General features: G+C 38.3%; 1 protein-coding gene across 3 annotated transcripts in view; it reads right to left on the minus strand.

Annotated features, from left to right (window-relative positions):
- The window catches only part of FAM160A1 (family with sequence similarity 160 member A1), an 86,988-nt gene that overhangs the window by 43,675 nt on the left and 16,622 nt on the right, over positions 1 to 26,691 (minus strand). The window contains exon 3 of one of the 3 annotated variants that reach the window (XM_029962528.1): positions 868 to 1,013. The exons of the other annotated variants lie outside the window; for them this stretch is intronic. The gene's annotated coding sequence lies outside the window, so the exon portion shown is untranslated. The remainder of the gene's footprint in view (positions 1 to 867; positions 1,014 to 26,691) is intronic. 3 annotated transcript variants of the gene reach the window in all.

Genomic DNA, 26,691 nt, shown 5'->3' on the forward strand with positions numbered 1-26,691 from the left:
TCCTAACAGAGAACAAGTCACTACAAATTGTAAAACAATGTAATTAATCAAAGTATCAATCTGTTCTCATCAAGCACAATTTAACCCAATCTGTTAACATGAACATCTTGTGACTTGTCCCCACAGAGACTGCCTAACGATTTATCTCATGAGAGACACCACATACAGTATGGTTTATAATGAGACAAAAATATTACTGTCCCATCTACAGTCAGCCTGCTGCAGTTAAAAACCACAATTCATCTTTTATCAAATGTCTGAGGAGCTACACGACTCACACAGATTGTGTAGATTTATTGTAGACTCACATTAGCTCAACTGGGGTACCATTAAGCTCTTCATATGATCTATATAATCCTGTGGTATTATACATTAGGAGGTCCAGGTTAGGGCATTAAATAAGTACATGGTTCTCTAGACACAGGAACAGGCAGTTCCCCCACAGTAAACAAGCAGCAGTGACAGCAAAGAGGCCCAGCTGACCGCCCCAGTTCAGGAGTGCTACAGTGGCATAAACGGGCTTGATTCCCGGGCAAGCAATGGGATCAACTCTTGCTGGCAAGCCTATACACTGGGACACAGGTTAAGCCAAATCCCAAGCCCTCAGAGACTACTACTGCATGGGTCAGCCAAAATGAAAGAACAGAGATGCTGGTTAGGTAGTGTGGTCCAAAAGGTATTGATGGGTTAAGCTAAAAGTACACAGAGTGGGTCTAGAAAGGTATACAGGTAACCAGCAAAGACAGTTCACCAAAGAGCACATTACCAAAGCTAGAGAGATGGCGGTGATTGCTCAAGAAAACAGTAATTAAACAACACAAAATACTTGACAGAGACCTTGACCTCCTCAGGGAGAGCCCCATTTACCTGTTACACCACAGGGCATGTTCATCTATCACAGGAATTTGCACACAGGCAATTTCACTGGATCTCAAGAGCACAGAATCACTGAAGTTGCTCTTGCAAAGTCCCAGGAGAAATGAACTACACATTCATATCCCTGGGTCATAAATCTGAAGCAAGGGAGAGAAAAAAAAATTAGGTTGCTATTCAAGTGGCACAATTTGTTCCTTTTATATAAGGAACATAACAAACCTGTTTCTTTGTTGTATTTGATCTCCTCACATTTGGCCTACTACAGAAAGGCAACAGTTCAGTAACAATTAGAGGCTCAAAATACAGATTACATTGGTTGAAAACTTAAGAATAAACTAGCAGCTAGGGTTCTTAAAATCTAAAATAGATCTCTCTCTATTTTTAGTAGAGTTCTGGCACCGTATGACTGAGGTATCTTGTCTGCTACTAGCAAACAGCTGCTACAAAAGGGATATTAAAACCTTAAACTCAACTTGGAAAAAAAAAAAACTTAAAAATAGCAGTTCAGAAAAGTTCACTTCTACCTACATACTAAAGAAGGCAGATGTCACTGAACTGAAATCAATTCAAAGGCTTTAACTTTGCTGGCTCATTCCCACATCACTACCAAAACTGATGACCCCAGAAAAGCCTGTTTCTATAGAAAACCAAGTAATTAAAATGTTGTACTGTGTGAGACAGGCATTACAAATCTCAGTTTAAAACTTTGTACTGTGAGTGTGCTTTCATACCAAGCTTCAAAGAGAAACAAAAACAACCCCAAAGGGCATAGCACACGTCACTCAATGAAAGGTACCTTCCATTCCTTGATTTATAGGTAAATTACAAATATCAGCTGCTATGTCTACACTAGTAATTTTGTTTTGTCATAATTGAATTATTGGTAAAAAAATAGTTGTTGTCAACTTTCCCATCTCTACTGAGAATTGGTACAGGGTTTATTTCAAAATTCATCACTACCCAGGAGTAGGAGGGAGCAACGCATTGGAAAGCAGATATTTAACAAAACCCACTTTATCTTCTGGCTATGCTAGTGGAAGAAGGAAATCAAAATGATCAATACACTCTGCAGCATCAATTTTGCTTTTCAAGATAATTCTGACATCTGTGTGACATACAAACCTGGCCCCAGCCTCCTCATAATTTAGGAAACCCAGATGCTTCTTGAAGTTGTGATGCTGAATTGAATGGAACATCTTTTTTTTTTTTTTTACATTTTTTTTAAAAAGGTAAAACAGTGTCCATAGCCAAAAGTATAAAATAAATTCATAGGAAATTATTAAGTTGCGTTTCTACAAAACCTTCTTGACAGGAAGATGAATGAGAGTAGTAAAGCAGTAGACTCCATACTCTGAAGATTTAAAGCTATTTTCAGAACACTAGTGTACAGAATAGGAAATACTACCTTCCCAAGAGAAAGATGGTCTAGAGAAATGTTATCAATATACCTGTAATTATCATATGTAGATTACAGAAAACAAGATTAAGGTATATATTTTATGGCTACAGCAATAATACGTAAGACGATTTTTCAAGTGATTTGTAGAACATGTCAAATTACTCATTATAATAAACATAAGAAGTCCAAGAATAATGTTCTCAAGTCTACAAAGTGACATTAAAGAAGATGTGTACGCTTCCAGCACTAATCCACAATAAAATGCAAATACATATACATTCTAAACATTCTGTGTTTCATGACAAAGAAGTCACAAACTTTTGTTTATAATTTCCAAACTCTAAGATGATTCTGCAGGTTCTAAATATAGTTCAAGCACAAGAATCAGCAGTAAAACACCATTAAGACTATCCTGATTATTTGATCTATAAACCAACAAACCAAACAACAAGCTTCCCAAGTGGATTGTTGCCAAGTTTTCACTGAGAAAAGAACTACTTCACAGATGGAATTGCTCTCCTGTTCACATGCACATGATACTTCTCTTTATCTCTCTTTCAAACTAAAAACACCAGAAAAGGACAGAATATGCCATAAAATCAAAGCTGTTAGGTGTAGAACGGATATTGCGTAGTTGTTAACATAATACTCACTCTAGAAGCATGTTTATTTCTCCAAAACTTAATGCACAATACAAAGTTCTCTTTCTCCCGGGAAAATATGGGTTTATAACTCTGTCTAAATTTAGGTAGCTATCTGTCACACAAAAAACCCTTTTATACTTCTCGGTATGTTCATTATAGTACACAGACTGTAGTAATTGGCCAGATAACTGGAATTTGTCATTTATCTTTCTGTACATGATTAACTGAAACTACTCACTTTAGAGAGAATTACCACCCCAAGATACTTATCCACCAAGTCAACATGATTTCCTACACTCTGAAGTGATAACATGTTAGTGGCATGATGAACTAATGAATGAAGGGAATGAGCAAAAGCATATCACTACAGAGCTTCAGAACAACTGTTTCAGTGCACTGTAGGATGACAGAAGCTCATCACAAATTACTCCTTAAACCTAGTCAACTTAACAAGCTACTGAAATCTGAAAGGTCATTTTCATACCTCACCCTATGTACATGTATTGCCTGATAGCAGACAGGGCCTCATGATTAAGTGCTATATTTAGTGGATTGATACTTTTGAATGTAAATGTACTTCTGTGGTCTTTTTTTCCTTCTTCAAAAAAATAAAAAGTAGAATAGAAAGAACAGACCACTGTGTGAACCAACATTGTTTGCTTCGGATATATATCTGCAATTTAGCTTGGAGAAAGCTCCAGAAGCTAGTGAACTTCCTTTGCCCTAAATTATGTTCAAGGCTTGGCAAAGAGAAAAGCACTTGCAAAATTATTTTTATGATTATCAATTCCCAAATCTGGGGAAAACCACTGACTAAATATTACTGTTTAAGATGAGACAACAAATCACTATAGCACACTGTTCACTGAAGAACAAGGATGAGGAATAATCAAATTCTGTGATGAACGAAGATGAAAACAAAAGGAAAGAAAAGGCAAAATGATCAGTCCTTACAAAATCCAATCATGTCCCTCCAGTTTCCTGTTCCCATAATGCACAAAACCCCAGGTATTAGGTCTCATAGGAAACTGCATAAGAACACTGTTTTTCTTCTCCCTTTTTATTCTAACTCAGAGCAGACAAGTAGAACTTGAAGATTCATTTTATATTAATTCCTACAGCAAAGTCAAGAACCTCAATAAAATAACACTTCCCTATCTGTGAGCATAGATCCATGAAAAATCAACTTCTCCTCCTGCAGTGACACCCTTATTTAAAAATATTAGTACAGATTTGCAAGTTGGGTGGACTTTGACAGATTATGGCTTTCTCTCTGTACATTAAAGTTTTTGCTTTTAATACATATGGTAGTAAACAACAAAATCCAAAGTGGATTGTTGGCATTTTTATGATGTTTAGTGCATAAAAAGCCAGATCAAAGAAAAATTTACATGTTATTTATATTTCCATTTCTGTTTAGTTTCATTGCATTTTCTACAGGTGGTAGATATTTTTCCCTTGAAGCTTCTCCAGCTTTCCTAGGAATAAAATTATTTATGTCATGTAAACAGTGTTAAGTTGGCCATTATGCAGAGTAAAAATTAGTGATTCATCTCTGATACCCTAAGACAAGTCTGCTCTACTATGAAAATACTTTACATTCTTACACCACCCAGTCTTGTGCAAATGGAAACTAAGTGACATTACAGCATCTTCTGTTCTTGTAACTACCTTTCCTGGCTAATGAGACATATGAATGCACTGGTAAGAAAAGTAATACATATAGTCTATACAACACCTGTCTTAGACATGTTGCCAGCATGCAAAAAAAAAAGAAACTGATAAACAATCAAAGGAACAATTGGGGGGGGAGGGGAATGACTGAGGTAATCTGACACTTTCATAACAATTCTTACAAATTTTTTCAGTCTTGCCTTTGAACCTTTGAGAAAACATGAACAGAAATATAGGTGTCTTTCTAGTCCAGCAAGGAATGAAGATAAACCAGTAACTTGAACACCCTGGAGGGTAAATGAAGGCAAATAACCTAACAAATTGCAAAGACTATTCATCTCATAAAGGGAGTGCTCTGGAAAACACCGAACCTAACAAACATACCTACTAAAAAGTGGAGTAGGTATCAGAATAAAGTAAAAATAAAATGTAATTACTATTTGAGCCTTTTAACACTTGGAATGATCAATATTGAAGGCCTGCTAAATAAGGGAGTTGGATGTCAGCCCTGGCAGGAATGCTTCTTGGTATAGATAACCAAAAGCCAAACCACAGCCTCTCCCATCTAATTTTGTAACACCTATGGAGACAGGCGTGGGAATGCACAGGTTCCACCCATCAACAGGTTGTTCTTCCTGCCTGCACAGCTCTGAAAGTGGGGAGTGTCTGTGTATGTCTTTGGGAACCCTGCTTCTTCTCACCTCTACTTCTGCCCTTCCCTCTGAGGCTGTTGGAGCTGCAGAAGCTACAGTACACCAAGGTTTGGGGGTTTTTTCAAAGTAGTTGGAGTGTTCTCTTATCCCCTAGGCCTGAAGTCCAGTACCTCTCCTCTGCCATTTTTTCTCCTTAATTTTTCAGTTCACCTTTACAATTTCCTTGAAAACTGGTAATAAATGTGCTATCTGAATTTGCAAACTGAGCCTTACACAAAGTCAGATCTGACACACAAGTCCTCAGAGAGCTCCAAAGGAGAACCACAAGCTAGAGGCAGAAGCAGTTCAAAGAGGTATGAGAAAGTCTGTCTGTATGCACAGGCCTTGAGTGTTAGTCAGCTGTAACCACTGAATGTTTGGAAGTGAGATCTCAGACTTTACTCCTGAGGATATGGTTCTTGACACTGAATTACAAATTTATGGTTATTTTTTCAACCTCTCAATTGAAAGGCGAAAAAGACTATGAGAGTCAGAAAGCCTATGTCAATTTGTTGTTTTCATGGACCAGTTACAAAGTACTTTACTACGTGCAAAACTGTTACATCATTCACCAGTTATCCCTCTGCTGAAACAAAACTGTCATCACATATATTTCCATCTCTGTTCTGTCTTCAAGTCCTCCTTGCCTCATAGACACCATTCTACTTGCACTGTAATTCATGACATGGCCACTCCAATAATAAAGCCCTTCACCATTGTTTCAGAATATGTCATCTCTCCATTAGGCAGTGTTGTGAGATCCCTGCTGTTCTCAAGTATACCTGTACTCTGAAGGACACAAACCTTCAGCCCTGAGAGTCACAGAATGTCTCAGGAGCCCTTCAGTGACATTATGAGAGCATTTGCACACAATCAAGCGTCTGCGATGAAAAACTAAATGAAAATAAATGGTGCTGTAAGTCAGCACTAAACCAAATACATGCAACTAATGACAAATTAATGAAGGATAGAAGAAAATCCTGCTCTTGTGAGACCCCACCCGGAGTACTGTGTCCAGCTCTGTAGTCCTCAGAACACGAAAGCGGGTCCAGAGGAGGATCACAAAGATGATCTGAAGGCTGAAGCACCTCTCCTACAAGGACAGGTGGAGAGAGCTGGGGTTCTTCAGTATGAAGAAGGCTCCGGGGAGACCGCATTGTGGCCTTTAATGAGGCTTACAAAACAAAGGGAGAGCAGATAGTCATAGAACAACGGGGAATGTTTTTAAACTAAAAGGGGAGAGGTTTAGATTAGATGTTGGAAAAAATTCTTTACTCAGAGCGGGGTGAGGTACTGGTTGCCCAGAGAGGTTGTGGATGTCCCATCCCTGGAAGTGTTCAAGGCCAAGTTAGATGGGGCCCTGAGCAATCTGGTTTAGTGAAAGGTGTTCCTGACCATGGTGGCAGGATTGAAACTGGATAATCTTTAAGGTTCCTTCCAACCCAAGCCATTCTATGATTCTATGAAAACTTCTCTTCAGGAGTACTGATACCAAAAGTGCACATGTCTACAACTATGGATACCACAATGATCAACCTAACTGGAAAGAAGCGGTCCCCGAAGTTGCCAACACTTGAAAATTCAAGTCCGCTAGATTCCAAGCAGTGGTGTGGCAATGTCTCTCCATCCTCTAAATCAGCAGGACTGGGAGCCAAGATCCATGGTTTTCTCTGACAAAGGAAAAAGTGAGTTTTCCCTGTGACAATGTATCTATCTACCAACTCAACCAACAACAAGATTAACACAAAAAATGAAACACTGTACTGTGCGCATAGTAGATGTACCACCTCTGGTAGCAGTCAGTCAACAGACTCTGTGTATCCATGAGGGTAGTAGCTACTGCTATTACAAAACAGTGCTACAGAGCTGTCCCATCTCACACCCTTCAGCTACAAAGGGGTTTAAATCTCAATTTAACACAGTATGGTAAGAAAAGAGATTCGACTTGCACCTCTGGCAACCATTTAAACAAATTCTCTTATGCTAGAGCATATATATCTGAAGTACCATTATATCATAGAATATGCTGCGTTGGAAGGGACCCATCAGGATCCTCAAGTCCAACTCCTCACCACACATAGGAATGTTGCTCTAGAAAGAGGTGCAATCATTAAAGAACTCAATCCGAGAAGGCTAGTATACATTTTTCAAAATAAAGACCTCACGGAAGCAAACCTGAACCAAATCAGCTTACAAGTGGAATGACTGAGTTTTGTTGCCTCAGACACCAGAACCAACCCTGCTCACTCCCAGTCACTGAATCTTATAAACATTTACTAGGAAACCTTCAAAGCCTGAAAGTTTCTAGATGGATTGAACAAGTTTCTTTGGACTCAGACAAGATTGTATGAGCAATTTGCTGGGAAAAAGTATCAAAACTGGACTTAGCAGAATAATTACTTCAAATGTGTTTAACTTCCTCTTACTTGCTGTGAACAGCATGCAGGGCACACACAGTGATCATCATGAGCGGCAATGGTAACTGCCTGCATGCAAGAGCTCAAGCCGGGAGACTTAACAGTCTCCTCCAGCTCTCTTCCATTTTACATGAGTCTAAGGAAAATCACTGAGCCCAGTTTCTCCCTTAATATATGAGCCACAGAGTTCTGGAGCCCTCTGATTATTATTCAAGCAGTAAGTCATCATTATTCAGTTGACAGTCTAGCTGTTTACCTGCCCTGAAAAATCTCAGAATCCCTACGCACCACACTCAGATTACACACTTAAGACTTACAGCCCCTACTGGAAACTTCTACTTGGCAAAACACTTCTAAACCCATGGCCTACAAGTAATGAATTCTCATCTTACCTTCATTTCTATATTTTGGCATTGTGCAGAAGAGATAAGACACAATCAAGGCCCTCTAAATGAAAAAAAAAAATAAATAAAACACATGAAGTGTTTCAGAACACCAGTGAGAGGATTTCATGCAATGTATGGCTATTATTAGATTGCTATTTTGCTTAGTAGATCAGAGGATATAATCAGCAGATGATGCAGCCATGATTTGCGAAGCACAGCCTTATTAAAAGCTAATGAGATAAACGAGTTAAAATTTACATTTTGCTCCACTGATAAGGTTCATTGGCACACTTAACTCCAACACCATGGTTTGAATATTAAACCCACTTATTAATGTCTAGTAAAGCTAATTATAATGCTGAGTGGCATTAAACTATAATAACCAAGCAGGATGTTAGAATCACATCTTTCAGTATTACTGTAGCTCTGAAGTTAAGTGTTCTGCACGTGGAAATAAATGCCTTTTGAGTTCATGCTGTAAGAAAGTACCAGCCTTCTGTGACTTTTTCCTGACCCTTCTGAGAGCCCAAAGCCATGTTCTTCTAACAAAGCAAAAGGCAGGTAAACATCGCTTATTACTATGATTTCAACAGCGTCTGTCTGTCTTATTGCAGTAACAGTAAGGATTAAAAGTATTTTTTTATCTACAATATATGACATTTACACTTGTCATATACTCTCTAAACTGTTTAAATTAACAACAAAAGCCTGGAAACCATATCTGTTTGATTTAACTCTCCTTTTTCACCATCTTCTGTCAAAACTAGAAATATCACTATAAAAACACCACCATTTACTGAAAAGAATACTGAAAATACAATTTAGGCCTTGCACTACCCTATATCTTCTGATGTCGCATCTATGTGAGCACCTCAAGCAGACAACAATCATTTTTAAGGATAACGTAAGAGGACACAGGCCATAATATTCTTTCCATTTTAATCTCCACAACGTATCTGTCCTGTGACAGCAATGGAAAGAAGGCAAGACAGGGGATAATTAAGTGCCAGATATCCATGGATCAACAGTACCCAGTGTGAGGACTCGCATGTGTCAGTCCAAAAACAATCTCGCATAAGCACAAGCTTGAGATGCACAGATCCTCTGGGGTCTCCCCATCTCAAGACAAGAGTGGCGTCAGCTCTCCTTCCATGAAGAGAGTCATGGAAGGTACAGGACTGCTCGACAGCCATTGTTACCTTTTAAAAGTAGAATATACAAAAAGAATTACAACAAAAAGCATAAAAACAGTACAGATAAAACCTCCGCTTTTTATTTGTAAGGTAATACTCAAAAGCAGACATTCATTATGCACATAAAAAAGGCATTGCAGAACTCCTAGATTTTTTTTCTTCTGTGAGGCAAAGCAAAAAGGTACTTGCAGTGTGACAATAAAAGAAACTAGCAGAGCAAATCATGTGTAAAACATTAAATGCAACTGCTTTTTGGCACACGTTTTTGTTCCTTTCAATTTATCACCCAATTTAAACATTCAGCTTGTAATGCACTCCATTCCACTTACTTCAGCCCAGCTTTAAAATACAGGCATGCCATGTTTCAGCAGCAGAAGCAAAGAAATGCAGTGCAGCTCAGAACAAAAAGATTCAGTATGTGCCTTGCTGTGAAGCATTCCCCTGCATCCCTGGTTGTAGGAATCCATAGGTATTCACTGGAACCCCTGAGTCCATGCTGCACAACACAAAAAAAGGAGAAAGACAAAGAGAGAGCAGTCTACTTCAGTGGTAGATTCTAGTGCCACCAACTCACTGCCAGATGAACCTCCACCAGACCCTTTTAGCTACTGAGAGCACAAGTTATGTCAAAGGAACACACACCCACCATTCCCTCTGCCACACTCTTCATATGGTTCCTATGGCACACATCAGCCAAACCTGGAACGGAGTGGTTTTTGAGTGCTCAAATTTATCCCTCCCAAAAATCTGTCTTGAAAATAGATACTTGTGACTTTGGAAAAGCAGAACCATCAAACCTCTTTGCCTGGGGGAAAATCCTGCCAGTCTGATTTCACAGGAGCAACTCTCTCTACACAGGTTCTTCCCACAGAGCGTAAAGTGCCCTCTGCAGTCTTTTTCCTCCAATACATTGCACTGGATGTGGCTTTTCCCAAGCCATTTTATGAGTATGGTTTGTTTACTAAAAGCATCATCAGAGAAGCTCCTCCAATTACTCTTTCAACTGTGCTAATACTTGGTAGGTTATTCTGAATCTAAATGTTTCAATACTTCCCTGCATCTGTAATCAACAGATGCACCTAAAGCATATTATATTTTTAAAAAAGAGACAGCCAGCAGCACAGTATTCCCACAGGCAGCCTTGCCAGGAAAAGATATGTGGTAAATAATTAATTTTCCTAGGTTAACTTGAATTCCAGACTAGCATTTGTGAGCATCAGTGCCATGGAAAGGCAACTAACAACTCTAGTTTGTATTCTTGTCCAGTAAAAGCTTTGCCTTACATGCAAGCACTGATAGCAAAAGTTTTATCATCTCAGAGACAGGAAAAGTAAAGAACACTTACAGAAGACCAGCAAAGTCTATTCTGTAAAACGCAAAGAACTCGGAACTCTGTGCTTGGCTACTCCTGGGGTTTTTTAATTATTTCTTTCTTTGACTGTTGATGTGCCAAACACAGAAAGGTGCTGAGCACCGATGTCAGACTGTAGCACACAGAAGCCTCCAGTATAATCTACCCTAGAAATAATTAAAGACTTCATTCACCGCTTACTATGATTTCTTTTCCTACCTTGCAGATGTTTGGCAGGAAGGCTGGGGACAATTCCAAACACAGAGGGAGAGTGGCACATTCCAGACAAATCTTCTTTCCAAAACTGATCTTAAGCTTAGCAGTTAAACACAGAAAGGTTTCAAATAGCACATAAAATGTTACAAATAGTACCAGTGTACATTCGTGGCTTGAAGTGACTGAACATTCATACAGACTATCAACTGTGATGCCATATCATACTTCAAAAAGGTAACTGATTTAATTCTTTTACCACTTCTATTTGTTGCCTCAAAGGTGCTGGCAGATCATAACAGACAAAGAATAGTTCATACAATCAGGTACAAGCTGGCATTTCAGAAAAGGCTTTGCAGAAGGTAGTTCATTTTCCCTGGAAATGGTCCATGAAAATGGGCTGAAAAAATATCTAAATAAATATTTAAGAAACAAACTTCATTAACATATTGCTTATGCATTGATTTATGACAAATCAGGTGTTTCTTAAGTAACTCTATACCTGCTGGTACCCATAAAGGGAATGGAAAAGCCTCTCACATTTAGTTTCCCTTCCAAGTCATGGAACTCAGTCTAATACCCCTGGAATTTTTCTTCCAAGTTTGATTTTTTATTTGACTCTTTGACTGAGAGTAAAGTTGATGGACTTCAAGATCCTACTTCCTTTCATTTCAGTCGGCTGAATTTTTAGAGGATCAGAATACAGTTATATATTTCTTTATAATGGAGCTGCATTACAACCATGATAAAGAAATGGGAGAAATGTTCTGCTCTGTTCATTACAATCAATAGATTATGTAGCTCAGTCACAAAGCAGAAGGAATTATGAAAAAAGAAAGTAATCTTTAAACTATTAATATTTCCAGAACAACTTTTCTTTTAGATACACACATTCCCACCTCCCAAACACAGCTAATAATGTCAGAAGCCCTGAGATTCATATGGTCAGAATGACTAATATTTACATTAAGCAAATGTATTGCCATAGTAACACAGACACCACAGAGTTATCTACCTGCCACAGCTCACTAAATTATTTAGCATGCCAATACTACAGTGACACTGTGTAAATGATCACATTCATTAAGAGAAGAGTATGTGCTGAAAAACTGAACGTTAGACAGCTATATTTATTGCTATGAAAAAAACCAACAGCACCAGTATTGAAAAAAATAAGCAGAGAGGCACAGAGGGAGGCTCTAGCCTGTAGCAGAAGAACACACCTTGAAAATTTTCATCTAAAACAAATGTCCACATCTGCATTCCTGTGCAAAGCAGCACAAACAATAATCTCACTTACGGGACATAAGGCCTATCTGCTGTGGTCAGAACAAACTGAGACATCAGTTGCTTCCCAAATTACATTTTTGGGTAGTCACTAAATTTATTTAATTTGCATCTTATATTGCCAAAATATTATTCTACATTGTGGGATTACAAGAGCTAGTGCACATAAAATATTCAGAAACAACTATGGCACACCCTGAGAAAGTTGTTGTTCTTCAATGGTCAACAGATTTCTAGTTAGAAGAGAGGTGCAATACTTTGGGTGTTGGTCTGCCACGTCCTCCAAGCAGCAGCAGATGATGGCAGGGATCTAAGTGGTTTGTGTAACCCACTATCTTCAACCTAAGTTAAAGCTTTTGGAAACCTCAAGCACTTCCTGCACTATGGATATTTTCCCCTAATCATACGGAATGGCAGAATCAATGACAGATCAAGAAAACAAAGGGACAGCTCAGGTCAACTCTTGTGACCAGATGGATTTCTTCCTAATTTTTATCAGCTATAGCCCCTTCTTTTATTGGGCACAAAAGAAGTCTCTCTTTGAATTCAAAGTAGCAAAGACAGCACTTAAGAGGTGCAGCACAAAGATCCAGGCACAAAATTAACCCAGCCCAGCTCTAACCAACTCCTGCTCTCTCTGATCTTTTTAATTCTTCATGGGCTCGATTTACATTATTTCAATGCAAGAGAATGCTTTAAATAATTTCTTCTACTAAATTTTTATGAAAATAAGTCTGGCATACACCCTTCTCTTATTATTCACTTGCATGGAAATGACACAAAGTCCTACTTAAAGACATTTTCATGGTAGTAGCAACAATCAAATCCAGCCTCAAACCAACAGATTACCACAACAGATACTCATGTGGAATTTGACCTTGAGAGACACAATTTTCAAAATATTGAAGTGTTTGGCTGTTCTCTAGAGAGAATACTGCTTAAATAACAAGAGTCTGCTTGTCTTTAGCAAGTTATTTTAATTAAGAATTATTTAAGAACTGAGTTGGTCCTCCAAAAAGTTTAATACCAAAAAGTTTACTGCCTACAAAAGTCAGGTCATCTCCCAAAAGTACTTAGGTTGTGAACCTATGGAGTCTCCACTCAGTATGTCACTTGAGATTGTGAGTTTAACAGAATGCCTGCTGTTTGTGGAGAAATATCTGCATAAGATGAATACTGCTCTTAGGATTGTCAATATATAAAGGATTGTATGAGAAGCAAGTGCCTAGCAGACTAATTAGCAGCAAGGAATAGAATTATGCAAAGCCTCCAGATTCCAGCCAGAGCTATCAATTACATTTACATGTTACAAATCACCTTGTCGATGAAGTGCAAGCTGGAAATAGGAAGTCACCTTCAAGTATTCAGCACCTTAAAGCACATTTGCAATGGAGTTAGTGGGGCTATCTGCTTGGTTTGCTGGAATAATTTAAAATGTGCACTAATACCTGAAATGTTTCTATGACAATTGAGCACCCAGATAAAGTGGCTGAGATAAGCCTTTACAATTATAGATAAGAAAGACTAAGCAAATAATAGAGGTATCCAAACACTAACCTTAAAATCCACTTAGGTTCAATTTTCTCTCACAACTCCCATCCTTCCAAGCTTATAACTAAGAGCACTAAAAAAGTCAGCCCTGCTACATAAACCACAATTAATTCTAAACACAAAACCTGTGTTCTGTTTTCAAGCCAACAGTGAGTAGATGAACCCAAAAGTAATGGCAATCCACAGAAATACTGGCTGAATTTCATTAGGTTTGGCTCAGCACCACTACCACTGAATCCAAACTGTCTTCTACAGAACAATTCAAGTAGCAGCAACACAAACCACTTGGGGCTCCAACAGGAATCCTTTACCTATCAGATGTTTCTGTGTGTGCTATGCGTGGTGCTACAGTATGCTAAAATAAATCTTTTCAAAACATAATATTAAGGAAGTTTAACGTGACATCGGCTTACACACAGCAGAACAAGAGCTAATAATGACTGCAGATGAAGATGAACTGAATTCAGGTAGAATGGGCACCTCTGTGCTGAGCCTCTCAGTGCTTCCCATTCCAGGAACACGTCTCCAAGATGGTTCTATACAGCAACTGTTTCTTAAGTTTAGTTTTTATCAGGCAAAACTGGTTGCTGTTAGCTGCAGTGAGACACAGTGACTTATGAAACATTAAAGACAGATTTTATGTAGTGCTGTGCCATGTCATGCCAACTCCCAACACACCTGAACTATTTTCAGATCTGCAGCATGGTTAGTTCACAGTTCAGATAATCTGACAACATACAACTGTGAGCTGACATTATACATGTATGGTCAATATGGATTATGAACATTTTGCACATCATAAATTATGAAATTATATAATCTGACATAAAGCATACTGCACAACAAACAAGATTTCTTTTAGGTTTTCCCAGTGATCAAATGTAACTGCTATTTGAATTCTCTTAACCAGTACACAGAGTAGCAGGTTCAGAAGAAATGCAAGGTATGAAATTTCAGTATCACTTATCTTTAAAATATGACTTTAAGCAAAATGGTTTTATTGTATAAAAGATGAGTATATACAACAAAATCTCACCCCCTATAAGGCTTTTGCATGACTGTTGTAAATAGACCTATCACACACATAAACAGGTGAATTAAGCTCTACCTGAGCCCAAACCAGCACAGTACCAAAATCCCATATCTGTGGAGCACCTTGCCAAAAAAACCAAACAACTTTATACAAAGAGAGTTAAGAGCCGATACTGAGGTTTTGTTTGTTTTCAAGGTGTTACAGTATCTGCTAAATACAACTAGCAAGAACATCCTAAGTGTTCAGATGACTCATCAAAATCCATGGGAAACAACACAGCAAAGACTCTGTAGCTATAGCTGGAGAGTGAGAGCTGCTTTTATTTTTACTAACCCAGAAAGATAATTTCCACATTCTACTCTTCTCAGCCAGAATGGGAATGGAGCCCTTTGTTAGGGTTAGCTCTCACACTGGCAACTGCTTTTATACATAGCGGGGAGACTGAAGAGGTAGAGTAAAGCTTAGTATTACTGCCTCAAGCTCAGGACTTTAAAAGGAGTAGTCTTTTCCCACTTTGCATACCACAACAACTCAAACAACTCCCTAGAGTAACGAACTCTGCCCTTTTCCCCTTCCCTCATGCCCCCACAATGAAAAAGTATCATTGCCATGTTCTCTGACAGAAACTTCCAGTCCAGACACACCAAACAGGATTAAGGAAGGCATACTCTGCCCATCACTGAGATCCTATCTTTTAAGCCATGATTTACTTGTAGCTCTGAATTTCTCCCACACTTTCAAAACTACTTATAACAATCAAAAAGACCTCTGAGATCATCAAGTTCAACCTTTGACCAAACACCATCGTGTCAAATAAAACATAACACCAAGTGCCACATCCAGTCATTTCTTGAATACTCCCAGGGGTGGTGACTCCACCACCTCCCTGGGCAGCTTGTTCCAATGCTTAACCGCCCCTTTAGTAAAGAAATTCTTCCTGATGTCCATCCTAAACTTTCCCTGGCACAGCCTGAGGCCATTTCCTCTTGTCCTGTCACTAACTGCCTGGGAGAAGAGGCTGACCCCATCTGGTTACAATCTCCTTTCAGCAAGTTGTAGAGAGTGATAAGGTCACCCCTGAGCCTCCTTTTCTCCAGGCTAAACACTCCCGGCTCCCTCAGCTGTGGCTCACAGGACTTACTCTCAAGACCCTTCACGAGTTCTTTTGCCCTTTTCTAGACATGCTCCACCACCTCAATGTCCTTCTTGCAATGAGGGGTCCAAAATCGAACACAGTTCTTGAGGTGCAGCCTCACTGGTGCCGAGTACGGGGGAGAACCATTGCCTTGGTCCTGCTGGCCACGCTATTTCTGATTCAAGCCAGAATGCCATTGGCCTTCTTGGCTACCTGGGCACACTGCTGGCTCATGTTAAATGGCTGTTGACCAGCACTCCCAGATTCTTTTCTGCTGGGCCACTTCCCAGCTGTTCTTCCCAAGCCTGTAGCAATATGCCTGGGGTTGTTGTGACCCAAGGGCAGGACCCAGCTCTTGGCCTTGTTGAACCTCATACTGCTGGTCCATGGAGTCACAGCCCATCCAGATCCCTCTATAGAGACTTCCTACCCTCCAGCAAATTAACACTCCTGCCTGACTTAGTGTCGTCTGCAAACTGACCGAGGGTGCACTCAATTCCCTCATTCAGATTATCAATAAAGCTATTAAACAGGGCTGGCCCTAATACTGAACCCTGGGGAACCCCACTAGTGACCAGCCACCAACTGGATGTAACACCATTCACCACCACTCCTGGGTCCAGCCCAATGATCAGCGCAATTTTCTTACAATAATTCCTGCATATCTAGAATAAGGCTTTTAATTATTCAGTCATTTGGTGTCAGCTGATCTCTCACAGACAACCTGCCAAATTGCTGAAGGTATTGTGTGAATGATAAAAATAAAATTGGTACAATCAAAAGAAGTGAGTAAAGAAACAGATCAGAGAGAACTAATCAATTTTTTCCCCCTCCTCCCTGCACACAAACACACGTCTCAAAACCCCACTCACAACTGGCACCAGGGGCACTGGAATAGGATAATACCAGAAGCTCAGTAAAGTAAGGCAGCAGCTATCTTAAGTTTTTTAGCTAAAATAAGAGAGGCCTCCTCATGATGGATGCCCATGAACCCAAAAGTCTTAAATGAATTCAATAAATGCAGAATTTGTAAAAGTTTTGATATGACAGAATTCAACCAACAGAAGAACCATGTCTCTGATTCAACAAAGGCAAGCAGAAATTGGGTGGACAAATCCATGAGGACCTGAACAGACTGCCTAACAAATATAACCTTTACCTAGACTCTACCTCCTAATTCTGTTAGCAAGAAGAAAAAATAAAAATCTGTGCTGTTCACTCCAAATTCCCTTTCACTTAATCTACTTAACCTGAGGCAAGACTGGAACAAGCATTCCAAGCAGGAAGGCAGAAGAACAAAAGGCTCCTCTTCACTCCAAAATTAGATTATTAACACTATTTTAAACACAATTTTACCAAGCTTACTACACCATTTTATCACAGTAAGTACTTACATAATGCAAAACTCCTATCAGCTTTCTTTGTTCCAGTAAAACAGTTTTCAAACAAACTTAAATATCCAAAGAACTGCAAGGTCCTGCACCTGGATTGGGGCAATCTCAAGCACAAGTACATTGTTTTTGCACAAAACCATACTTTTGTGTCAAACTGCTCAATTTGAATGCCTGTTGTGTGTGTTCATGGACACTTTTACTGCAGGAGCTCCAAGCAGCGCAGAATTAAGGTAGGGAAGTAACTGCTACCATCCTTTAGTTATTGTCACTGCCTAGTTCAGAAGAACTAGAACTACAACCCATGATCTTCAATGGCTGGTAGAGGAAGAAGAGCTACAGAAATATATGAGACAACAAAGCAAGAGAGAAGAAAAATTAGAGGGAAGTGCAGAGGAAAAGGATAGATGCAGGTAAGCAAGGGTCACTTAACAGACCAGTGTCTGTCATCTCTCCCTCCACTTGCAGCATCATTCCTGAGGCACAGCATTTGGTTTATCAGAACAGAGTAAATGGAGCGAGATGGAAATAGCAGAACTGAAGGAAACAAAACCAAGTTTTTTTGTTTTCCAGGCAAAAAGTGATGGAAAGAAATAAAGAAAAACAAGAATGGAAACCAAAAGATACATATACAAGCACAAAATACACACATGGCAACACATATACAAGTCAATATATGTTGCTGTTAGGAGTTGAGCTGCTGCATACTTCATACAGAGGCAGATTTACTCATAAGGTATTTCTAAATTCATGTTCAAACCCCACAGGTGCCTTACCTAAAGCATATCAAGTCCTCAATATCTACACCTTGAACATAAAAATTACAGTTTCAGATGCAGAATCTTGCCATTAAAAAAATGAACGATTACATATGCATTAAATAAACCTTATGCCATTTATGTCCTCGATTCTTTATGTGTCAAAACACACACAAAAAAAACCCCAACTTCCAACAGAATAGAAAGCAAATAAATAAACAAAACCCCCAGACACAGGCCCAGCTTACTATGCATTATTAAAATGCCAAGCACAGTAGGTTGTTAATTTTTCACTTGAAGTAACTGCATAACTTGGTTGGGGAATTATTCAGTTCTAAAAACTCTGTAGCCATTTCATTTCACCTTTCATTTTCTATCATCCGTAAGTCAAAATCATGTATGCAGTTTAATGAAAAGTAAAGTGCGTAAGTCCTTGAATCCCAGGTACAGATGGGATGAGCTGTGAGTGATTTTCTCGCCAAAATTAATAAACAAGAAACCAAAATAAAAATTGAAATACACAGAGATCTTAGTAAAAGCATAGTAAGTCAGAGGCATTTTTATCACACTGGAAAAAAAATGTCTTCTTTCTATAAACCCAAGATACATTTTCAATCTTTTTGCCATCTATCCATGCTATGCATCATGAAGATAGATGGTGATAAATGAGTGGAAATAGAATGGTGATAGATGAATGGAAAGAGAATGGTGATAGATAAAAAATAGTGATACTCAAGAGTACAAGCAGCTTAAACAGCACTTTGAGTATAAAGATAAGCATATGAGCAAGAAAATAATTTTCTATATTCCACAAACAAACACAGCACATCTCCAGGGACAGATTCCTCTTCTGGGAATACCCTCCTGCTATTAACTGAGCAGGAGTCAGGGTCAGGGAATGATGCAGAGTCAAACTCGTGGCAAATAAAAAATTTAACCACAACAGATGTGCGTTTACCTAACAGCTGCTCTCCTGACTCAAACAAAAAGAGGTCTTTAAAAACTTCTTAACACTTAAGCCTCTAAGGGATGCTTGCTTAAACAGTCTAGGAGATGGGAAATGTACACACTGACCCCTTTCAAAAGAGGGTGATTGGAAGATCACAGACTGGGTGACTCTTTGTATAAAATGCTTAATATCCACCTGGGCTGCACTTTGGAGGTGCAGAAGCTGTCACCTGGTCACCTGCACAAATAACTGTTCAGGCTGTGAGCATGCTGAGGGGAGGGAAGCTTGTGGCATCATCTCACTCAGCACTTAGGGAAGTGGGAATCCCATTTGCAGGGATCATTTGTTCCAACCACTCCCCTACAGATAATTTAAAGACAATTAGTCTCCATCATGAGATGTTTGCTGCTTTTGTATGCTACTACAGCACATTTTATTAAGAGGCTAAACTAAGATGGCATACCATACAGGTTTAAAAAGAAAGATGTAAAAAAAAAATCACTCAGCACAAATTCTCTGATTTGATAGGAGAAGAGTGTTGGGGGCCTATGTCCTCCTCCAGAAGTATCCAGCACCAGGCTTGTCGCAATTAGATTCAAAGCCCATAACGTTTTAGAACACTTAAGAACTTTTTGGAAGTTGATAGTGACATGGTAAATGAAACATGCTGACAGAGTACACTGTCCTATTATTAGTAACATGCTAGTCAATACAAATACTTTTAAAAACACAGATGCACCTACATGATCGCCCCACTTTGCATTTCAGAAGACACAGGTGTAAGATACACTGCCCCATATCAGTTCAAATGTTTTTCTGGAGTACGTATTTGTAAGATAATCATGCAGAAAACCAAAAAATTTCCATTAAAAAAGAAAAAAACAAAGTGGTCATAAAAGAGAATCAGTAACTCTGCTCAGGGTTTGTTGGTTTCAGTATACTTTTGGGTTTTGTTGAGGTTTGTTTGTTTGGGGTGGTTTTTCAGTTGTTTGGTTGAGGGTTTTTTGTTCTGTTTTGGTTCTCCCCCTCCTCCAGTTTCAGGAAAAGCAACAATTTCTGAACAGGGTCATTCATGATACTGATTCAGATGCTGCCCTGCCTTTCAAAAGTGTCAGACCAGTTCTTCTCGTTTCTTTTAAGAAAGCAGTGCAATGGGACAATAGCTTCATCTCCCAGATTAACTACTGTTGGGTACCCAGCTCTAGGCAATTGGCTTGCTCTGTGCAAGCACTTTATTACCACCCTCCTACTTGTTTATATTTCTCAAAATGCAGCATATTATTCTCTTTGACGGCAGTTGCTTCCCACATGTTCATTCATCTTAGTTTGTCTCACTGGATTTCTTCAACAGTGCCTCATTAAACAGCCTGAATTTTTCTCTCCAGCTGCCTGCTAGGTTGACTTTCAGTGAAATTAAGGTAGATTTGCCAATGAAAGAAAAACAGAATCCAGTCACAGTCTTAAATTTTAAGAGACAACAAAGCTTTCTAGGCTATGAATTTTAATACTCAGAGATTAGCAATTCATCTTAATTTTAGTTCTATCCTTCTAGGACAAAACAGTTGCCTAGAGAGCTCCTGGTAAGTTTTTTACTAAAAGCGTTGCTCCAAAAGATGTGGTGAACCAGCAGAACAGTTCCCAGTTCCCAAGAGAATGATGCCCTATCCCTTGTTCCACATCCCTAGCACATTTATTCTGTACTTTCTGTTCAGTTCACAAATCAAATCAGTTTAGCAAGACTAAAACAGAAGGTAGAAAGCCCCCAACACTGCAACATGGGAACAGAGGCTGAGGGTGCCGTGCAGCTTCCACCTTGTACAGGGACTATCAGCCCCGCTGCTCCTAGAATTATTCCCCAATTTTTATTACCATAACTGCTTATTTAGAGCCAGCAAGTCAAATTCTGAAGATTAACAGCCAGTAATTGATGATATATTAGTTCTTCTGTAATAATATCAGAACAATTCAAACTCACTAGCAGCAAACACATTCAAACTGAATGCAAGAAAAATATTCCCTGGCCTGGTAGCGACTGTGCCCCTGGTAAGGGACACAAACTGACAAAGGAGATGTAAGGAAATATAACACAAAATGCTTGCAGAACTGGACAAAAAGCTCTACTGAACACGATCACGACTCAAAACATTCCCAAAAATGAATCTCTTTTTGCAAACAAATTAATAAAAATTTCTGATTTTCTTAAAGTAAACTTTTCACATCCTTTTCTCTGGAACTGAAAGAATTCTGTTTCTCAAAGATTGCCTTCCTGTTTTATTTTTCCAAAATTAAGCCTTCAACTCTGCATTTAGCAAATTCCAAGCTGAATATGACCCTTGGAGGCCAGCAGATTTGTTTGCATCTCACCCATCCCAGCAGCTAAAAGTAGGACTGTGCCTGGCTCTACTTGCCCACAAAGAAAAGTAACAGCAGATATAGCAATTTCTCATCTATTCTATCCCACCCTCAACGATACTTGGTATGGAGGGAACCGATTCCAAAATGCATCTACCATGGCACAAGTAAAAAGATGTTAGTTCCCTCCTTAAAAGGTACTTTGCTGTACAGTTGACAGTTTGGAAAACAGAGATAATGTTACAGCCTTAAAATAAGGAGAGAAGCAGGAAAGCAAGTTGTTCCTCTCAGGCATAATACTTTTTGACCTCCTCTAGGATGAAACCTACCATTACTTCCTTAACAGCAAAATAAAGTTTATCTTGCCATTCATAAATAGCAAAAAGTTATGCAGAAGTTTCTAAGCTGTTTTCAGAAGAGAAATATTCCAATTGCTTTGGCTTTTATAAGTTTTTTTCTCCATGTCATGACTTACATTAGGAGTTGGAATTTCCTTGGTTATCAAGTCCCCCTCATCGGTGATCATAATTTATAATCCTTCATAAATTGATGAGGCTCCAGCTTTTTAATGTACTCTTACATTCACTGAAGATACTATGACATTTTCAAAGCAGTGAAATATCAGTCCACACATTTTTTCCCAGTATTGTATGGTAGCCTACTTACTCACTAGAATCACCCATAGAATGAGATTACTGCCAGAATGTTTTATGAGTCTGTTTTTTAAATTAGAAGATAAGTAATTAGATCTTTCTAGACTGTACTGCAAGTTAAATGTTAAAGTTACTGAATTCACATGTAAAAGCTTCATTACCTGTGTCTTCAAATGCACCAGGTTGCTCACGGGTATACCTGAACAGTTCTGTCATGAGGCTGAAAGGAAGGCTCCTCTCCAGCACATCCTACAACAGTAATACTCTGTTGCTGGTGTGTAGAAAGTATATTTTGCACAAGCCCCTTAAGAATCTGCAACATTTTAGAGATCTGCAAAGTAATTTCAGCACAGGAAGAACAAACTCTCAACCCAAGCAAAGCTCATTAGGACATAAAAACAAGCAGCAAAACTAGGAATGATTAAATATCAACATCCTGATACAGAGTTGTGGGGTGGAGTTTTTCTAACGATGTTGTTACATGTCTTCTCAGTATAACTGGGTAGCCATTAAGTGTGAACAACAGCTTTGAAGTGAGAGAAATGCTGCTGAAGAAAATCAATATTAAGTGGTACTTAGACCAAGTTATTTTCTAGTATCCCTTTTTATATCTGAAGGATCCCAAACTGCTTCAGAAAGCAATCAGATTTTAATTGTTACAGTGATTAAACTGACAAACACCAACAGCTCTTCACTGAAGCAAAATATTGAAGCTAGTAAAGTAAATCTCAGAGTAATGCCAATCAGTAATTTTATCTAGAACACTGACTTTCGGTCAAGGTTGCAGTATGGTTTCAGATTAGCCTCCTTCTGTGGTAGGGCAGTCACCAAAGATTTTCCCTTCAGCAAAAGATTCAACCAAAAGACATTTACATACTGTCACACACCCAGGGAAATATTTTCCCTTCCTCTTGAATATAAGGTTCCTACTAGAAGAGAGGCAAAACCCCCCATTGTGTTTCATAAAGCAGTTTCTGTGCAAGCTTAAAAAAAATTTTTTTTTTCAAAACCTGAGACTTAGTCAGCTGCACACCTCTGCAATACATAGAAAAACCCTTCAACAAAACAGCCTGAGTATACAATACACTGTAGCACTTCACTGGAAGAAAGGGGAAACTTAAATTCAATGGACATAAAAAGAATACTACGATAAATCATTTTGCAAACTACATGTTAGTTTCGGTAACCAGTGCCTTTCAGGAAAGCATTATATTAATATAATCACTTCCACCTTTTCTTGGTTCAGGCACAGTTTATTTTAGTTAAGAGAGCCACAAAGTAGGACAACACAAGTATTCTGCTTAGCTTGCATTTCGCAGACTTGAGCATGCACATGGCAATGGGATCAGTTACTTTACTACCCAGCCAATTTCTTCACTTTAAACCCCAAGCACTGCTAGAAAAATCCCATTAATCTAATCTGGGTAGCAGAAAAGTTTATCCAAAATTCCTTCTCAATAATGTGACACTTACAGGGTACAAATCTTTGTTTTAAAAAACTTACATCAGAAATATTCAATTTACATTTTACAACATTGAACTTAATATGAAACAAAGTCCACAAGCACTGCTTTAAAAATCCCAACAGTACCCTTGAAGTAGGTGACAGATTATTTTTTCATTATAATTCAATTCTATTTGTAGCAAATCAGAGTTTTAAAAAATTCTCAGGAAACCAGAGAGATTAATTACAACGTACATTCATAGCTCTGAAACATTCAATAAACACAGAGAGAGTCTTTAAAAAGATTAACATTAATATATGATAGATGACTTAGATGGCCAGAACTTGGATCCTGCATTCTCCTCCCTCTGGATAACTCTTCTTCCCCTCTCTGTTCCTGTACGTGTTAATTTGTGACAAATTACAGAATTCATTGTTACAGGCCATGACAGTTACCAAAGGCATACATGATTTTTAAAACTATTTTAAAAGAAAAAGACAAACCCCACTGAATTGACAGAATGGAAAGACTATTAAATAAGCCCATGGACTGCACAAGGCCAGAGACACCACCACACGCTTGGACTATGCACATATTCTCCTGCCTCCTTCTCTTCCATCAAATCCTACTGTGAGGACAGCTCAGCTTGAAAATCCTCAGCAATCACCACTGCTCCATATACAACAAATGCATTGAACTTCATTATTTCCACTGCTTGTCTGATGAACAAGAACCTTGTTTGACAACAGCTACATAGAGGTTTCTGTGACATATTTCTGTTCAGCCCAACAGATTTTAGCACTGCAAAAACAAAAATCCAATGAAAATTCAGCACTCCGATTCAACCAGTTCTTGCAGGTCTATATATTAACAGTATATCTTACTCTTCTGCTCTTCCATTTATTCCAAGTTTATATTTTGAAAATTATAATAAACAATTTAATTAATCCACACTAGCTTTACCCTAAAATGCTTTTTGTTTTAAAAAACGTTGGGATGTAAAGAACAATGATGCACAGCAAAACATGTCAACTGAGAATTTGATCCTTCGAGACTTTGTTCTACAATTTTATTTTGTATTAACAGGATTTTTTCCTTCTAAGTTAACTGCCATCACAATGGTGGTTTTTTCCTCCAAAGCAAACATAAAACTGTTATGTTGATAATGATCAGTTTTAGTATGAAAAACATAATCACCTTTTTTCTGGTTTGCTTTTTGTGGTTTTTTTTAAGTCTATCATAAAATCTCTTAATTTCTAACACCGAACTTACCAAATTGCCTTCATTAAGAATGGTTACAAATTCCTTTAGGTTTTATATGTCTACTAGCAAGCACAGTTTACACTGATTCAGTACTGATGTGTAGCCAATTTTAGAACAATAGCTACTTGCTATTTTTATTTCAATAAGACCAAAGTTTAGAAAAACAGTTGTCACTATTACCAGAGAACCTGTCATATTTTTCTATATCCTCATGCCAGTGGCCTTTACCTGCCATTAGACACTTCCTTGCACTGTGCTTCATTCTTCAGGGCAAAATATGCACTTACCTAATTGAACTCAAGACACAAGCAATGACAAGTAAGTCAAGATGTCAAACTAAACATTCTTTATGACATACCCTGAAACTTTGCAATGAATACATCACATGATGTGATACACACAAAAGCTTTTTCCTTGTTTATCTTGAGCTGAGAAAGAGCAAGAGTCTTATGCATATGAAAGCAAAGTATACATCTTTATACTTCTGCAAACAGCCAGGCAGATGTGTCCCTTACAGACCTCTCCCTCAGCATTATAGTGAGAGCAAATTTGTATGCTAGTATATAGTGATGAAAGATTAGAAATAAGAACTGTTTAAATTATTTATAGAACATCACTGACTCCTAAAGAAGGCCATGAGAAGTAGCCTGTAACCGGCCTGAGGAACCCTATGAAAGAGTAAAATATTAATAGAAAATAGCTATTACATGATTTATATTAATATTTTGTGAAGCTCAAGGCAGTTTAAAAATTACCTACATCAGTAGAGCAGTATCTTCCTCTATAATATTCATTTCAGATAACTGACGGTAACCAAGTTTTTACTGGATTACTCCTAAGATCAAACTCACTGTTGAACGGAAAAGACACTTTCCTCCCCACAAGTCTGAGTCTTCACAATTTTTCTACTTTTTTTTTAAATCAGAACAAATTCAAAACCCTACAAACTGCCACCAGAAAAAAAAAAGAAAACAAAAAACAACAAACCAAAAAAGCCCCACATCACAACACAGGAAGAATACAGTTGAAAGGAAGCACAATCCTAAGATACTGCATATAACTAATGTAATTTTATCCACTTACTGTCTTCTTTCATTTTGAAATTCCATCCTGAATCTATGAAAGCTTTACTTAGAAAAGTTTAACTGAAAACAAAAATTTATTATAATACACTAGTTTCAGATGTATTAATATTTTTTGATAAAAAATGTTAAGGCTTTAATACCAGTTGGGACTAGAGTTGAAAATCACAGATACTTAACAATCTTAGACTAGATACCAAAGCTCTTACATTAAGAAAGTAGAACTTGTTCTTCATTATTACTGTTAGCTAAACTAAGGGGAACTCAAACGTACTAGTACAGTTGACGAGTTAAACTAACATGGAATAGGAACAAATGAGAACTAGAGAAAGACTTCACATCACTGTGTTGGTTCAGGTCACTTCCTCCATCAGTGACTGTATTGTTTTTCCAGCAGCATAGCTAGATTTTAAGTCAAGGAAAGAAGAAACAGCTAACTGAAAGCTGTACACTGCTATAAATGAAGTTATAGAATGAGACTGGACTCTGGTTTAAACCAATAGCTGTTGTTCTTTCGTTTTCTCACAGGAGAAAGAAATAGACTTGTCTTTATTGTGCAAGATATTAAGTTCTAATGCTACAAATCATCTGAAGAACTCTCACCTACAGCGATTGATTGAGAAACAGTCACTTCAGCAACCTAAGCTGTTTGCACACAGCCAGAGAACCACGGAGTAGCTGTAGCTCAATACAAGTAAAAGGTGATACTCATAAAATTTTGGATATGGTGCCATTAGTCTTGGGAATATGTAGTTCTTCTGGACAAACACCCTGCTAACAGAGCTTTTAAGAGAAGGCTTGACATTCAGAAGCATTTTAATATTTGTATTTAATAAAACAGGTTTACAAAACTGTCAGAGCTGGCAATTAATTCCTTCAGAGTGTGGAAACAATAACATACTAAATACTTAACTTGCCAAGCATCAGCGTGTCTAGAGCCCCTCAGT

Source organism: Manacus vitellinus, unplaced genomic scaffold (genome assembly GCF_001715985.3).
Source record: "Manacus vitellinus isolate BGI_N305 unplaced genomic scaffold, ASM171598v3 scaffold_0_pilon, whole genome shotgun sequence".
Classification (NCBI taxonomy): Eukaryota; Metazoa; Chordata; class Aves; order Passeriformes; family Pipridae; genus Manacus; species Manacus vitellinus.